At 36.3% G+C, this 16,431-nt stretch overlaps 1 protein-coding gene and 1 long non-coding RNA gene across 4 annotated transcripts in view; both read left to right on the forward strand.

Annotated features, from left to right (window-relative positions):
• The window catches only part of LOC135734568 (integrin alpha-X), a 182,581-nt gene that overhangs the window by 87,590 nt on the left and 78,560 nt on the right, over window positions 1-16,431 (forward strand). The window lies entirely within an intron of this gene.
• On the forward strand, window positions 8,183-12,742 carry LOC135734570 (uncharacterized). The gene is made up of 4 exons (XR_010527430.2): window positions 8,183-9,907; window positions 10,658-10,697; window positions 10,824-10,971; window positions 11,690-12,742. It is a non-coding gene; the product is annotated as an uncharacterized lncRNA (long non-coding RNA).

Genomic DNA, 16,431 nt, shown 5'->3' on the forward strand with positions numbered 1-16,431 from the left:
ATGTATAGATTACAGTCAGAAACCAGTCTTAAGGATTACCCTAATTAAGTCTGTGTCATTAATGTTAATCAAACAACCCATGACAAAGAGACAAATAGCTCTAAAAATAATAATATATTTAATTTATTTTGTTATGATTCATTTAATTTATCACATTTTCAATTTGATTTATGTACCTAATGCTAATTTCAGACCTTATTAATGTACAACTTTGTTCTTTTTTATAAATGTTTGCAATTTCTTTATTGTTTATTCGATTTTTCCCACCCACTTTTTGCTGATCCGAAAAATAGTGTGATCTGTGCCTCAAAAACTGTAATGTGATCCGAACTGTGAGTTTTTTGATCCGTCACACACCCCTAGTAAAGTTAGTACACAGTGATAGCCAAAAATGCAATTGTGCTAATAATTGGCATAATAATTTCTTTTGGTGTTTCGGTTTTCGGCTTTGGTTTCCTTTTTTTCGGTTTTCGGTTTCGGACAAGAATTTTCATTTCGGTGCATATCTAGTGTCAAAAACGATTGGCGCGTTGTGCAAATGAGCGGTCAGCAATTTCGTACTGAAGCCTAACTTACCTTTCATAGGAATGAAACACTCATTTTGGGTCAGTGGAAAGTGGTAGCTTAAATATGGCAAGGGGTTTCTTTCATAAGAATTGAATTGAGGGTCTGCATCAGCTGCGCCTGTCTCGTCCATTTCCATGGTTCTTTTTGTGAGTTAGGGCATTCCCCCACCCATCAAACAATCATCCGTGTCACGCCTTTATCACCTTGCATTATTTTTTATATATTTTTACTCAGCAATGGATATGATTTAAGTTGTAACAAAGTACAATACTTTAAACGAAACATACTTAAGTAAAAGTACAATTACAGATTTTAACTACTTACAGTAACGTAAGTAAATGTAATTCGTTACTTTCCACCTCTGATTATGCTATATTAACCTATAGTTCCAGTCCTTGATGATGTTGATTAATAGCTGTGGTTTATTCACAGTAAATTCACAGCTTTGATGTCACCACTACAATTACTGTACTATTAGTAACACTGTGTAGCACCCATACTGATCATTTAGTGTGCTTGCAAAAGTCACAGATCCATGTCGTTCTTCCGCCATATTGGATAGAACAGAAAACCTTAAAAAAGTTTCACATGTCACAAATTTTCTCCAAAATTCATGAAACTCCACGTACACGATCCGTTGACCAAGCCTCACAAAAGTTACTAGAAGGATTTTTGATTTTGGGAAGCATTTGCCCATCACAGCCCAAAATATACATGTGGAGTAGTCGCCAAACAGGAAGTAGTTCATATCTCAGGATCTCTGTAACATATCTTAATCAAATTTTTTATATGAACTCCAATGTGAAGATGCCCAAGATAAAAAAACATTGCAGTAACATGTCTATATTATGTTATTTCCACTTTAAAATGTCCAATTAAATACCATGTAAAAAAATAATTTCAATTAGATTTTTCCACTAGAGGGCAGCCCAAGCGTGTTTAATTGCCTTCACACGTGACTAGACCGAAACTACCCTCAGAAACTACCCTGAGTATTATTCACTGAGGATTATCTGATACTAAATCCGATGGAATATTAATATTTCTCATATACGTTTGTGCACAAAACTGCAAATGGATGTTATATTCTGAACGCGTGAATCAACGCGAGCTCTCTGGAGAAAGCGCAGTTTCACATACGTAGGAATGATATGATTCAGGGATTCAGACGTAAAACCCTTTCTTTTATTTCAGTGACATATGGCATGACAACTTTAATTCCCTTTTTCATCAATGTAATACATTGTAAACGTATTAGTTTGTAAAGACGCTCGCATAGCAATGATCATTTGGCGTCGGCTCTATGACAGCTGCATGGTTTAAATGATTGTGAATTGACGCAAAAAAGTGTCACTTTACCTTAAATCATGCATGTGATGCCTAGTGTATTTAAACAGTCATGACTTATTTATGAGAAATTTATGACACATTTAAAAACACAGCTTTCCAGAAGACTGTGTATATTCCATTTACATAATCTTCGGGGAAGAAGATACATATATCTAAATCATATGCTTAACTACTGTTGAAAGGGAACACTATTGATTGCATTATGCTGTCAATCACTGAGTTAAATATTTTCTTTTATCGTAAATTTCAGAGAAACAGTTGTTAGAGGCGTCGCCAGCCTCGAGCCAAGTCCATGGGCTCATTTCAGTCAGCTTTCATGTAATAGAGATGCATTTCATTAACATGGCTCTACAGTCAGTGCGAGTATTTCACTCGCATTTGCGCCTAAAATAGTTATGTGCGAACTTGTAAAATAATTTAGGAGCACAGTGATAACTTCTTTACTGCTGTAAATTTTTTAAATTAGGAGCACGGTTAAAACTTCATATGACGCTCGATAGTCTTATATTGTCCCATCAATCGTCTCGTGGTTAGACGATATGAAGCGGGCGCGGCAAGTAACCTATGGGACATATTATCTCGTGCTGTCAGGAGTTGATGGAGCAGCATTGGAAATTATTAAAGTACTTATGCCTACCAATATTTACACAGTGATTTCGTCTTTTTTAAAGCAAATGTGCACCTTAGCCAGTCCAATAACTATTTCGTTTTTATGTGGTAATGTACCATGATAGAATTCATTTGCAAGCTTGCCAACACTTATTCCTTCAAATCAGGAGACTTAAATCCTTTTAAGTGGAATCTACAAAGCTCACATATGGTTTAAGAAATTCCTTACAGATAATATCTGATCACATAGTAAATGTTTAATATAACTGCTTATTACACGGCTCTCTGGAATGCTTGATTCTGATTGGTCAGTTGAGACATTTGCAGGTTCGTTTTTTTCAAATAATAACCGCTCCAAAATAATAATGCATAGCCGGACTAGTTTCACGAGTAAAATCGCTCCGCGCCAATAAAGATCAATAAAGATTACTGTCTGTTTGGCGCCATCTTGTGACAAACACTGGACAACCACGACAAGACACAGAGAGCTTACTGAGACTGAACTTGACAAAATAGAGCATGACAGCTACGAAGCCAACACACAAAAAAATACAGAATGGGCATTAAAACTTCTCAAAGACTGGCTAAAAGAGAAAAAATGGAGACAAGTATGAAGCAGAGGATCTTAATAAGGTATTACGATAATTTTATGCATCTGTGCAAAGTTTCGCGGAAGGATAAAAATGTTAATTTAAAACAAATATGCCAATAAAATGTTTCAAATTCATATTCATGTCCAGTTTTTTTTCTTATGTGGCAAGTAGCCGTGTAATAAGCGGGATAATGTAGAGGCAGCCGGTAGTTATTGGGAAATAAGCCCCTTCAGTGTGATACAAGACCCTCCGCTTCGCGTCGGGTCCTGATCACACTGTCGGGGCTTATTTCCCAATAACTACTGGCTGCCTCTACATTATCCCTTACATGACAGGTAACAGCTGATCACATAGTTAAGGTTTAATATAACTGCATGGCAGGTAACATCTGATCACATTGTAAAGGTTTAATATAAATGCACAACAGATCACATTGTAAATGTTTAATATCACTGCATGACATCTGATCACATATGAAGGTTTAATGTAACTTTACAAAATGTAAAATCAGGTCACATTGTAAAGGTTTATAAAAATAACTATGGACTAAGAAACAGCTAACTTTTCAGCAAGACCACCCTGCAATAAATTAAGACACAGCTTTATCAGAGTCATCAGGAGCTGATCCCAAGCGTATATCTGGAAGCTGTTGGTGTATGTACTGGTAAAGTGCTTGGCGACTGTGTAATGCAGGGGTTCCCAACCTTTTTTGTGCCAGGGACCAGCATATTCATAAAAAAAATTCCAGGGACCAGTTGTCAATTTGAATGCCTCAATTTTAAGATGCATAATTTGAAACATATCACTGTGTAAAAACAGTAACAGCCTATCATTTAATTGCATATAACGAGGCTACTTGTATAAATACCAATCTTTTAAAACTTTCACAAAATGTTTCCCTTTTCTCCCATACAATTAGGTCTACTTCAAAAGCAACTTACACAGCACTCAGTGACTAGCAGGTGGCAGTAATGGCAAATTGTATGTAAATACCAGTCCATTTTAGCTGTCAAATCTCTCCAGAACCACTAAAGAGAATCACTTCACCAGAAACTTAGTGTTTTCACTCACCAACAGGTGACAACAAAGACTATGAAAATTAGAGCCAATTTTTCAACAGTCAGACAGTTTTAGAATACAATATCAAACACACACTAATTTCTGTTCAGCCAATAATTTTTAAAAGTATTAAATTAGAGATTAAGCTTTAACCGTTAACATAAAATACCAGACCCGACCAATGAGAACAAAACTATTTTAATGTGAAAAAAAACATACGCATTCAAAACATCGCAGAGCGTGCCGGAGTTATGTTTGGGACCATTTTACACCATCATGACTATAAGTTTGCGAGTTCATTCGCAGCTTTTGGTTTTGTGCAAATGTAAGTTATAATATTGTGTTTATTTTGTGTAGGCCTATCTCTATATCTGATTTATCTCATGATAGGATGCATTTGGTTAAAAATTAATGTAGTAAAGTGCAGCCTGGTGATCCGCAGCTTTAGCGCGCGCATCTCAAACGGCACTGCATGACTAATAATGACTATTGGGACTGTCATATTACATAAAATTATAAAGAGAACAATATTGTAATAAAACATTGTGAATTATTTTGGTGTTGCTGTGTCGCGTTGTTCCAGGAAGAGCGCGTCCACAACGAGTCATTCTGAATGGGACATAACTTAGTTCGAATTCACTTGTGCATTCTCTTAATTTTGTGCAGATATAATTTGTAATGTAATGTTTATTTTGTATATATCTGATTAATATAATCTAGGTCAGGATACGTTTCTTTGCGTTAAATAAAGCGCTAGCAATGCTCCAGTTTACTGGTATCTATTTAACGCACGCACCTCAAACAACACAGCTAATAATAAAGATGAGAACACTATTTTATTACTAAAATGTTGTGAATTTATTGGTATTTGTTATTTTCAGCACGTTGTTCCAGGAAGAGCGCGTCGATCCACAACAGTCAAAATAATATTTATAAATTAATTAAATATAAATAGTAGCCTATATTGTTTGAAAAATCTGCATTTACTGAAATTACTATTTTGCCAAATTGAAAAATAAATAGAAAATATACTTTGGGGACGGACGTTATATATGAATATGTGCATATACCTTGGACTCGGAGTGGGTTGCGCATCCATTCTTTGCCATTACTTGGGTCTTTTTCAGATGGAAAATAACGCTCAAACTCATCAGACAGTGATGTTAGGTGGCAATGTATCAACTTATGAATTTAGCCATTGAAGTTTGCTGAGGCCCGCTCATCTCTCCACATACTCCACTTCAGGTGCACTGCGCATTTTTTGCAGTCCGTTCAGATACGCGTTGCTAAGCAAGGCGCAAGGTGCTCAAAGAAACACATTTTAAATGATTTATTGTTTATGTTTTAGACTAAATAACATTACATGTCATAGCATTTATTATAGACAATTATTATTATTATAAAAATATAATTCTGGGAATATTCAGGGAATATTTTAAGGCCCGGTCCTAACGGGTCCACGGACCGGCACCTATCCGGGGACTGGGGGTTGGGAATCACTGGTGTAATGGATGCAATATCAACCCTGTGTAAAGCTGACAAAGATGGTTGTTTCTCAGCAGAGATATGTACATTTGTGCCAGCTCAACACATTGGAGCAGTTTCTCGGACAGGGTTTACAGGACTAGGCCTTAATTATATTAGGACATTAAAAATTTTACAAACAAACCCTACAAAAAAACAAGACTGGTGCGCATCTTGTGACAAAACAATGGCACTCATATATGTTGAGGTATGTCAGTCCAAGGTGTTTTTAAATTATTGTAGCTCAAATATACATTTTAGCCTAGGACCAGGATAAGCCCTGTCCGGGAAACCGCACCATTGTTTTCCCATATCAGATGTAGGTTGCTTCAGGTTGAGTTGTGATTTTAAAGTGTAGTTGTGGTCAGAGACGGATGGATCCTCCCATTGTGTTTCTGCATCACAGTTTAGGAACATGTTGATTGGATCATCCTCACATGTCCACTGCATCACTACACATCAATGCATCTGTGAAAACAATATAACCATAAACATTTTTATGTTAGTATTTAAAATAAACTTGCATCATGAGAATGAATATATACTAACGTTTATTAATATAAACTAACGTTACTGATCTTAAGTGTATTTGTAGAACGGACTTCACAAATCTAACTTTAGGCGAACGAGCACATAGTTAGCTAAGATAGCTTACCTGAAACTAGCCACCTTTTCAACACCCGGCGTGGTTTAAAGTTACCGGAACATCGTAGTCGAACCATTACTAAGGATAAGGGTGTTCCTCAGTCGGCTTCCCGTCCGTTAAAATTGGTAAGAAACAAACATAAAAGCGCTTGAGTGAGCTTTTTAAGTTTAACACGTCGCCTTCAGCCACTGCCTCAGCTGCTCATCATCTATGCGGCCGGAAGTACGTTGACAAAATGAGCGCAATGTCGCCGCCCTTGTTGTCGTGAAAAATAAGGTGAATATCTGCTGCTTTTGGTGACGTGAACTCTGGCCTACATTAAATTTGCATATAGCGCGGGAATAGAACATCCTTATCAATTGGGCAGTTTAATCAACTTTTTTCACTGTGCTCCTATATTTCCTTGTGTGCTCCTAATTTGTTATTTAGCACATGTACTCCTTGGGAAAAAGGTTAGCGTAGAGCCCTGTTATTATTGCCCTTTCATCATTAAATGTTCTGCTATACTGTATGTGTACAGTAAGCTCAAGTTAAAAAAGTACAATTCCATAATCTACGTAAAGTGCTCAATTTTCATGTACTAATGTTGTACTTAATATAGCCTACTTTTTTGTTCTTTTGTACATTCATATGAAATATGCTAAATTGTAATTTAAAAATGTATTAAGGTACCACTTGTAATAAATTTGAACCCACCTTTGTATGAAAGATTAGTACAAGTTTACTTCAACTGGTATACATTTTTGAAATGCGAGATAGTATGTTAAATGCATTTCTGTTCATATTCATGACATCTAAAAATAACACAGATAAGGACACCTTTGTTTTTAAGATTATCTTAAGTACTAAAGAAGAAATTTTGGTATATTATGTACAAAACTAGTGTGTGAAAATAGGGGACTTTAAAGGGATTGTTCACTCAAAAATTAAAATTATTTAAATTACAATTCTAATTTTTTTATAAGAAAACACTGAACATGTGCAGCACAGCCGTTATAATTGGTTCTGGGCTAGCTAGAGCAGGTGATGTAGGCTAGTGATCCCTGTATTTACATAAAATGGTCTGGGCTAAGCCCCGGATGTCCTTCAATGCTGGAAACACCCCTGGTTACAAGCCTGTATACATTTCTGTGTGTGTGTGTGTGTGTGTGTGTGTGTGTGTGTGTGTGTGTGTGTGTGTGTGTGTGTGTGTGTGTGTGTGTGTGTGTGTGTGTGTGTGTGTGTGTGTGTGTGTTTTTCAAGAGTAACAAGTAGCTCGCTACTTGAGAATTTTTTCATTGCATACTTTTTACTTTCACGCAAGTACATTTTAAAATCTTTTACTAGTAATTATTTATTTAGTTACCTGTACTTTTACTAGTTTTTGAATAATCTTTCCACGTCTGTTAAAATCTTCATGAATCCAGGCTGAGTTTGCCATGTTTATAATATTAAATTCATGATTTACTCACCCCTAAGCCGTCCGAGATGCATATGTCCATCATTTTTCAGATGAACACATTTTCAGTTATTAAATTTGGAGAAACCTATCAGTGACTTGGATTTTTTTTTTCTGGGGGGTGCCCTTTTTTAGGTCAGAGCAATTGCCCCTCAAAATTCCTGTGCACATCCCTGATGCTTAGCTACTTTTGAACGGGAACACGATCGATTGCATTATGCTGTCAATCACTGAGTGAAATATTTTCTTTTATCGTAAATTTTAGAGAAACAGTTGTTACAAGTCTGTATAAATTTCTCTGTGTGTGTGTCTTATGAATGCTTTCACCTATTGAAACCAAACTTTGTATATGAACTTGGGACTCCAATGCGAGGAGGATGCACAAGATAAAAAAAACATTCTATAATTTTACATTTCACAAATCACGTTAGTGACCGCACCAGAGCAAGCACACTTTTGCGGTTCCTCCGGTGCATTTTCTAGTTATTTTTGTAAATAGACTACTGGTCAAAGGTTTATGGTGATTTACTCATTCTTTATTAATATTTTATTCTACATTTGAGAATAAAAGGACACTGACTTTTTACAGGGTGTCAGGGACTTCATCAAGTGGAAGGGTGTTTTACTTATTTGGTAATTATTAGTAGGGGAGAGCAGAGGTGAAAGTACCAGAAAAACTTAAATTTAAAACATAATGTTTTAGACCAAGATATATTTTTGCCTTGGTCAGTAACTCACAAGTGTTGTCTATCAATACCAGGTGGAATTGTAAACAAATGTAAAACGGCAGTATAATTTCACTTTGAACATAAGTAGCGCTTTGTTACTTTTGACCCCGTCAGCTGGGATGAAACACACACAGGTGGGTCAAAAGGGAGGGGCAACCTTCCGATCTCTATGATGAAGCCAATATTACTGAAGTGACTTAAACTGCAATTCATTGATTGGCCACTAGAGGCTGGCTCCAAAAGGGAGTCAATCCCCATAGACCTCCCCATGTAAAAAATGCCCAACTTTACAGTAGAAAATAATGTTTACGTCCTGGTACAAAAAGTTATTTGCATTTTTAAGATGATGTACACTTTTTTGTCTTTAGAAAGATCTTTTTTCATACCCAACAGCAACAAAAGAATTGACTGAAAAAGATAAAGGCGCAGCCATTGTCTTTCGAGGTAGAAGGGGCCTATAACTACTACTGCTACAACTTCCTTAATAATTTGGAACAGCATATTTTGCATATTTTTCAAAGTATTAAAGGTGCCCTTCCTCTGTCGTTTTTATCGCTTTATATTGTTGTCTGAGGTCTACTCATGACGTTTGCATGCTTTTTACATTAAAAAACATCAAAAGCAATAAGTAATAGGCCATTTTGTACCCTGATTTTGAGGCTGGTTAGAGAAATGATAATTTTTAATGGGCGGGCTGCATTGACGACTTGGAAGTAAACGCCCACTGCTATGATTGGATAACAGTTTTTCGTTCAAACTAACTTTCAATTTAATCTCATGTGTAATCAGTTTAATGTTAAGTGAGTGTCTTAAGACACAGTGTCTTTCTTACACACGCATATTTTATCATAAACCCTTTTGACACACACACAAGCGTCTTTTACATAAACCCTTCGACGCGCGTGTAACGAACGCACAAACACACACATGTGTCTTTTATCACATTGATGCGTGTGCATCATGAATTCGCGTGAATCGCGTCCCTCTGAAGAGAAATCCCGGCCGCAACTGATAACACATAGTACACTGAAAAAAATGGACTTGGTGGGTCTTTGAATTTAAATAAAATAAACATGTATATGCAACACAAAATATTTATATTCCTTGTGTAAACATAATTTAATTGATAAGGATGAAAATGTTTTGTTTGAATGTAAAATGAACACATTATTCTCACATTGATTAAAATTGATTGAATTGAATAGTTAAAGCAATAAAATTGAGTTTGCACACAAAACGGCACCTCCTGAGCAGAAGGTGGCAGTAACGCTCAATGAAAAGGACGTCAATCGCCATAAAAGAAGAATAAAGATCGTTTGTTTTGGGCGCCAAAATGAAGACTCAGCAGCAGTCAGTCAGAAGAACTCTCTCAGACGGACACCACGTTATTAAAGTAAGTTCTATTATTTATTTATGTTCACTTTATACGTGATACATCTTCACTAGATAGACAGTTTTTTTTACAATATGTAGTCATTGCAATGACTTGTAGTAAAAATTAGTTTGGAGGAGGTTGGTGGAGTAAGTTAACGTTACAGTCAGTCAGTAAGTGTAAGGCTCATAAAGAAAAACAGCGTTTTAAAAATGTCAGCTGTATAACGTTATTTCACGTTTGGTAGTTTTATCCGAGTTGAAAACTGTCAGCTTTGAGTTGACTTTTGAGGCACTTTTTACTCAGCTGCTCTAAGGAAACGGTTCAGGACAAATAAAACGCTAACCAAACATTATTCTGTCCAGAGTACGTTAACTTTATCCATGTAAGTAATTTACCAGATGATATCAAATGACTACATTATGACATTGCGTATGAAACAAACTGTCTGCTTAATCAGATGAACAGACCCGCGTCAGTTATTCGTGACTTCACTACGCCACGAGCAACACTTGATTCAATTAGAAAAAGCTTTTTTTAAATGCCTCGCGTGACGTCTGGTATATTAACTGAAAAAAAAATCGCTTTGAAGTGGCCATACCTTAAAGCTGACGTTTTCAGAAGAGAACCTTGTTGTTTTAAGATCTCATTTTGTCCAAAATTGCGTCCTATGACAGAGATAATACTAATTTCATTATTGCTCTGTGTATGTGTGACCTTCATTTTTTGAGGTTATGTGTTGATTTCACCTCTGAATATTTCCTCTTATAGGTCCATCATCCTTGCATGCGCTACACACTCAAAAGCATTGGTAAGTAATTCCTATCACTGTTTTACTGCTGTTAGGAGCTAAATCTTATTTTTGTAACTAATATACATGTATTATTCTTTGACTCGCAGTACTCAAATATACAATGGTTGGTTAATCTGTTTTCAGATAAATGCTGAATTTAAAAGAATCACTACTGTCTAATGTTCCTGCGTGTCACCTGGACCTCCAATCCAAAAACCTGACGAAACTCTTCTATCAGAAAGGAGGACAGCTAGCAAAAAGACTTGGAACAATCAATGATCAAATGACAGAAGTAAGTAATATAGATTCATGGACATAAAAATGTGTAAACCTTGTTGGAAGTACAGAAAATGTAGTATGTTTTAGTTACATCTTTTGGCACAAGGGTCATTAAAACACCTGGGAAGATTTAAAGGGGTAGTTCACCCAAAAATTAAAATTCTCATCACTTACTCCCTATCATGTTGTTACAAACCTTTATAAATGTCTTTGTTCTGATGAACACTAAGGAAGATATTTTGAGGAATGTTTGTACCCAAACCAATCATAAGCCCCATTCACTTCCATAGTGGGGAAAAATAATACTATTGAAGTGAATGGGGCTCATGAACAGTTTGGTTGCAAACATTCCTCAAAATAAATGTCTTCCTTCGTGTTAATCAGAACAAAGACATTTATACAGGTCTGTAATAACATGAAATTGAGAAAATGAGATAATTCACTTTTGCTGTGATTGTCAGGTATGGTAGCACACACTGGAAATGTGGCCTCTTTATTTAACTCATTCCAGTCTAGTAAACGCGCACACACACCTGGAGCAGTGGACAGTGCAGCTGCCTTGCTTTGTAACCCATATATTTGTAACCAATTGTAACATGCTGTGGCAATGCACATGGGTCTGTATACTTACATTTATATTTGTTTGCATTGTACTAATTTCCAATGACACTTTTATTGTAACAGTAACTTTTTTTTCTGTTTCTTTAACTACATTTGTCTGTTTTGTACAGGGCATGGATGAAGTCAGCATCAGTGTGGTCATTTGAAGACACCACTGTTGGGATTTGTGCTCTCAAACAACATGCTTCTTGTGATGAAGAAGAGGATCTTTGTATAGTCCTGGAAGGCACGAAGGTGTTGCAACACCGTGCCATGTTGTTTGAGCTGATGTATGCCTTAAACCTGACCTATCCTGATCTCCGCTTTATTTTTGAGGAAATCCAAAAGATTTTAATGGAACTGCATTGAGCGTAACTTTAACGAACAGTTTCTTTCAGTGAAAGGATCAGAAAGACTGTGCTGCTCATTTATGTTCTTTTTATTTATCTGTTTTAAGTGTTTTCTCTTATTAAAACATTAACAGTTTGCTGCTCAGAGTCGATTTTGGAAATGGTTGTTGTATTTTGTTTTTGTTGAATCTTTGATTATCAGTTTATACAAATGCTGTAGCTCTGACTTTCTGAAGGATTGATATTTTCCAGTTTGTAAATCCATTTAAAAAATAATAGTACTTATTGTTTTGCATGTCTCTTTGGAATGCAGTGTTTGTGTTTTAGCACTTCTAAATCTACTGTGATAGTAACTATTTTAAACATTTGGGTCAGTTTCACAGATGGGGCTTTTCCTAGTCCCAGACTTTTGCAATGCCTTAATTTGAAAACATATTGCACTGACATATCGTGACATATATGAGTGCCATTGTTTTGTCTCAAGATGTACTCCAGTGTTGTTTTTGTAAGGTAGGTTTGTTTGTAAACTTTTTTTGTAAAAAATATTCTAATATAACTAGAGCCTAGTCATGGCTTAATCTACAACCTGTCTGGGAAATTGCCCCTTTGTATGTACTGCATGTGCTGATTGTTGTAATAGTTATTGACTGTTAATGAATTAATGTGTAATGATTTAAATGAATTGATGATCTGAAAGCAGTGGTTTGCCTCAATATCACTAAACATTTGTTCAAAACTCTTTGCTTTTTATGCCAATGCAAATGTATTTTGTATTTAAAAAAGAAATAAATAACATTTGGATAATTATGGGTGATTATTCTGGTGCCAGAGACATAATGAAATTGCTTTAGAGTTACATAATCCCATAATATAAGCATTAAAAAAGCATGTTGGAATTACAGATGAAAATCTAGTCCCCTTACATAATAAAATTATTTAAACATTACAAAATAAATGTGTTAGGGTAAAGAGAAATAGCACTTTGAGTCAACATATTTATATTAGACTACTTAAAACAATTAAAATGTTTTGGTCTGACAAATAAAAATTAAATGAGGAAAATTATGTTGGTTTTACACAATCGGATTATGTGGGACCGATGTACACATTAAAATTACGTAAATTGAAAGGATTTTTTTTTTCAGTGTACTGAAGTGTTTTACTCACACAAACACGCGTGTCTTTTATCATAAACCCTTTCAAAGCGTGTGCAGCATGAATTCGCGTCCCTCGGAAGAGAAAACACCGGCCGCCACAGTGACACATATAGTACACAAGTGTTTTACTCACACACACACGCGTGTCTTTTATCATAAACCCTTTCAACGTGTGTGCAGCATGAATTTGCGTCCCTTGGAAGAGAAAACACCAGCCACCACAGTGACACATAAGACTAAGTGTTTTACTCACATAAGCTGCGCCATTCTGTCCGGATCCAATATTGATGGAGGAGCATTGCTTTTTAATCGCAGTCTCTCTTCAAATCCAGCGTTCTTCTGAACATCCAAACATGTAGCAACTGTTATTATTCCCTCGTTTAATAGAAATGATGTCTCGACGAAAAACAATGGCGCGAATACGGTACGGTTGACGTTTAGCCATCCTTGCTGTAACTTGTCATGAAAACTAACTCAAATACACGTAATATGTGGGGGCGGTCTCAAGTTGAAGAGCTCATGCATAGTAATGACCTCGATCAGTTCCACGTCACACTGATAAGCTTTTCTAACTGACCTGATTTCTCCGCTTATTTCTTTTCAGTGGCTAGAGCTGACAGAGGAGGTGGAAGTTAATTTTCACATTCACGACACAACACAAACACATATTGTAGCAGCCCTTCAACTTGGAATAAACAGGCTTGGGAGTGTTTCCAGACGGGTGTACTGTAATTTAGACGAGTGTGCATAGCACCAACACCGTGAAAACTTAAAAAAAAGGGAAATAACAAAGGCAATTTAGCCAGATATAAAATCATCCCTTTACAAATGCACTTTAGCATCACATAATACCTTTACAAATGCACGTTAGCATCACATTAATTACAGCATAGCAGGTAACAGCCATTATATGAAATTGGTATCGTTATCATCACATGAACATAACAACAAAATGAAATTAATTAACATGAAATAACACATGAACCACATACCTCGCTCCGCATATCAAAGGGTGCTAAAAGTGGTAATCCAGGGAAAGTTGCCGCCATTAACTTAAATTAGACACTGGAGAGCTAGCCATTAACTTAACTTAGACATTGTAGAGCTAGCTAGAAACTTCACAAATTATTCTTAAATTACTCCTGCCAAACGAATCAAGCACTGAGGTATAACACTTCAAAAAACATATTTAGTTGAAAGTTACAGCAATATTTTTACAAGCTCTGGCTCCAAACATGCATCGTCTCGTAACATGACTTCACGTGCTCTCTATTGAACAAGGTAGAGCGCGAGCGTAAGAGTGTGAGTGGAGATATTAACCCCTCCTGCATAAAGCATGATGTCAAAATAAAAGTCACATGAAATAAAAGTATGAAACAAAATAATCATAATAAAACACTGCTGGTGGTCATTTACACTCCCACCACTCACATTATGAAGAGTGAAGACAAGGATCAACCTGGCTGAACGGCTCATACTTGAGTCCTATGTCTGTATCAGTGTTTCTAGATATGTGCAGGTGAGTATTACTTAATGACTAAAGAGTGTAGACTATGTCATAAGGGGGGGGGGGGTTAAAGGTGTAGACAACTAGACTGATCACTCACTCTCGAGGAGGAGAACTAGTTTCTGAATGGGCTTTTCTATAATCAAAGGTTTGGTAGGGCGATCTTGTTTTGCTGATGATCTTTCTCCTACTAACACCTTGACGCGACGCACTAGTCCATCACTCTCCTTTGTGGTTTCAACCACTCTTCCCAAACGCCACTGATTTCTAGGGGTGTCTTCCTTTATAATGACTAAGTCATCTACCTTAAGGTTGCGTCGAGTCGTATGCCACTTTTGGCGAGTGGAAATGTTCATGAGATACTCTCTCTTCCACCGGCTCCAGAACTGTTCGACGAAGTACTGGACTCTTCGCCACCTTTTAGTTCCATAGACATCCTCCTTTTCAAATTTTCCAGGCGGTGGAAGGGCAATTTTGGACTTCATTAGTAAGAGTTGATTTGGAGTTAATGGCTCGACAGAGGTAGGATCATTTACTCCGTTTACAGTTAACGGACGGCTGTTCACAATGGCCATTGCCTCATAGAACAGGGTTCGAAGGGAAGATAAGTCTGCCTAAGTATTGACAGAGTGTGGCATTTAGGACATTGCGGACAGTCCGAATCTGGCGCTCCCAGACGCCGCCAGCATGACTTGCTGAGGAAGCATTGAATACAGTGCCGCTGCTAGCCATTTTGGTGCCCTAAGCATAATTCCTTTAAAATGCCCCCCACCCCGACCTTGAGAATTTTTTTTGTTTGTTTTTGCCAGTTTAACTTTTTATTACCAAACATATAACTTAATAGCAGAAAGTAAAATCTTCACAGCTTTAGTCAATAAACACTACACATAGAAAGTGCAAACTTTTATAGAATAGCAAAATAGAAAAAAATACCAAACTTAAATAGAATAGCAAAATAAAAAATATCAAAATAATCCAGACATGTTTTTCAATGTCACTTTAAATAAATTACATGAAATAAACAGGTAACACTTTATTTTACGACCCGCAAAGTACCGCGTAATTAAACCGAATTTACAGCGTACCTATTTGTAACAACAGGGTAGGTAACCTGTAGGTATAAGGGAATAATATTTTAAGTTTGGGGTAATAAGGGGGTAAGAATATGAAGAATTATAAATTATTTATACTCTAAGTATTTTATAACGACAGGGTACCTATTGTAATATTACGTGGTATGTATGACTTAGTCAAGTCTATGGGGAAATTATGTTTTATTTATTTTTTATTGTGAATTTTTCATATTGACTACTGAATGTTGTATACAGTCAATGTCTACGAGCCACATCGGCAAATAAATATAACAGCATATCACTTTTATTTTAGTAGCCTATATTACTTGCTTTTAATAACAAAAGTCAAGCTGATTTAATGTGGTTATCTTTTTTTTAAGGTAAGTACAATAAAAATAGCAACTTATTCCCTATTTACCAGGAAACTCCTACATTTGCGGACATATTTGAAGTGGTGCTTTGCAATTTATTTACTGTATACACAAGTATTTTAGCCAAATATAATTTATGCAATGGCAAACCAGAATGAAACAACAGCAGATATCAGCTCCCGCTAAAGCAAAAGACGACTACATGCGTAGACTACTGCGCAGGTGTAGAGCGCGCGGTCGTCTGCAGGAGGTTTGCTGGAACGCGATCCTGAGGTGAAATTTCTTTAAGAGGTTTTAAAAACGTTCTACACTTTGGAGTACAGCTGCGAGTGATGTTAGCAGGTTCCGCATGCTGGATAAGGTGACTGGTTTTGTTAATACATGACTCACGCATTTCAAACAATGTTTTTCAAGA

Source organism: Paramisgurnus dabryanus, chromosome 1 (assembly GCF_030506205.2).
Source record: "Paramisgurnus dabryanus chromosome 1, PD_genome_1.1, whole genome shotgun sequence".
NCBI lineage: Eukaryota > Metazoa > Chordata > Actinopteri > Cypriniformes > Cobitidae > Paramisgurnus > Paramisgurnus dabryanus.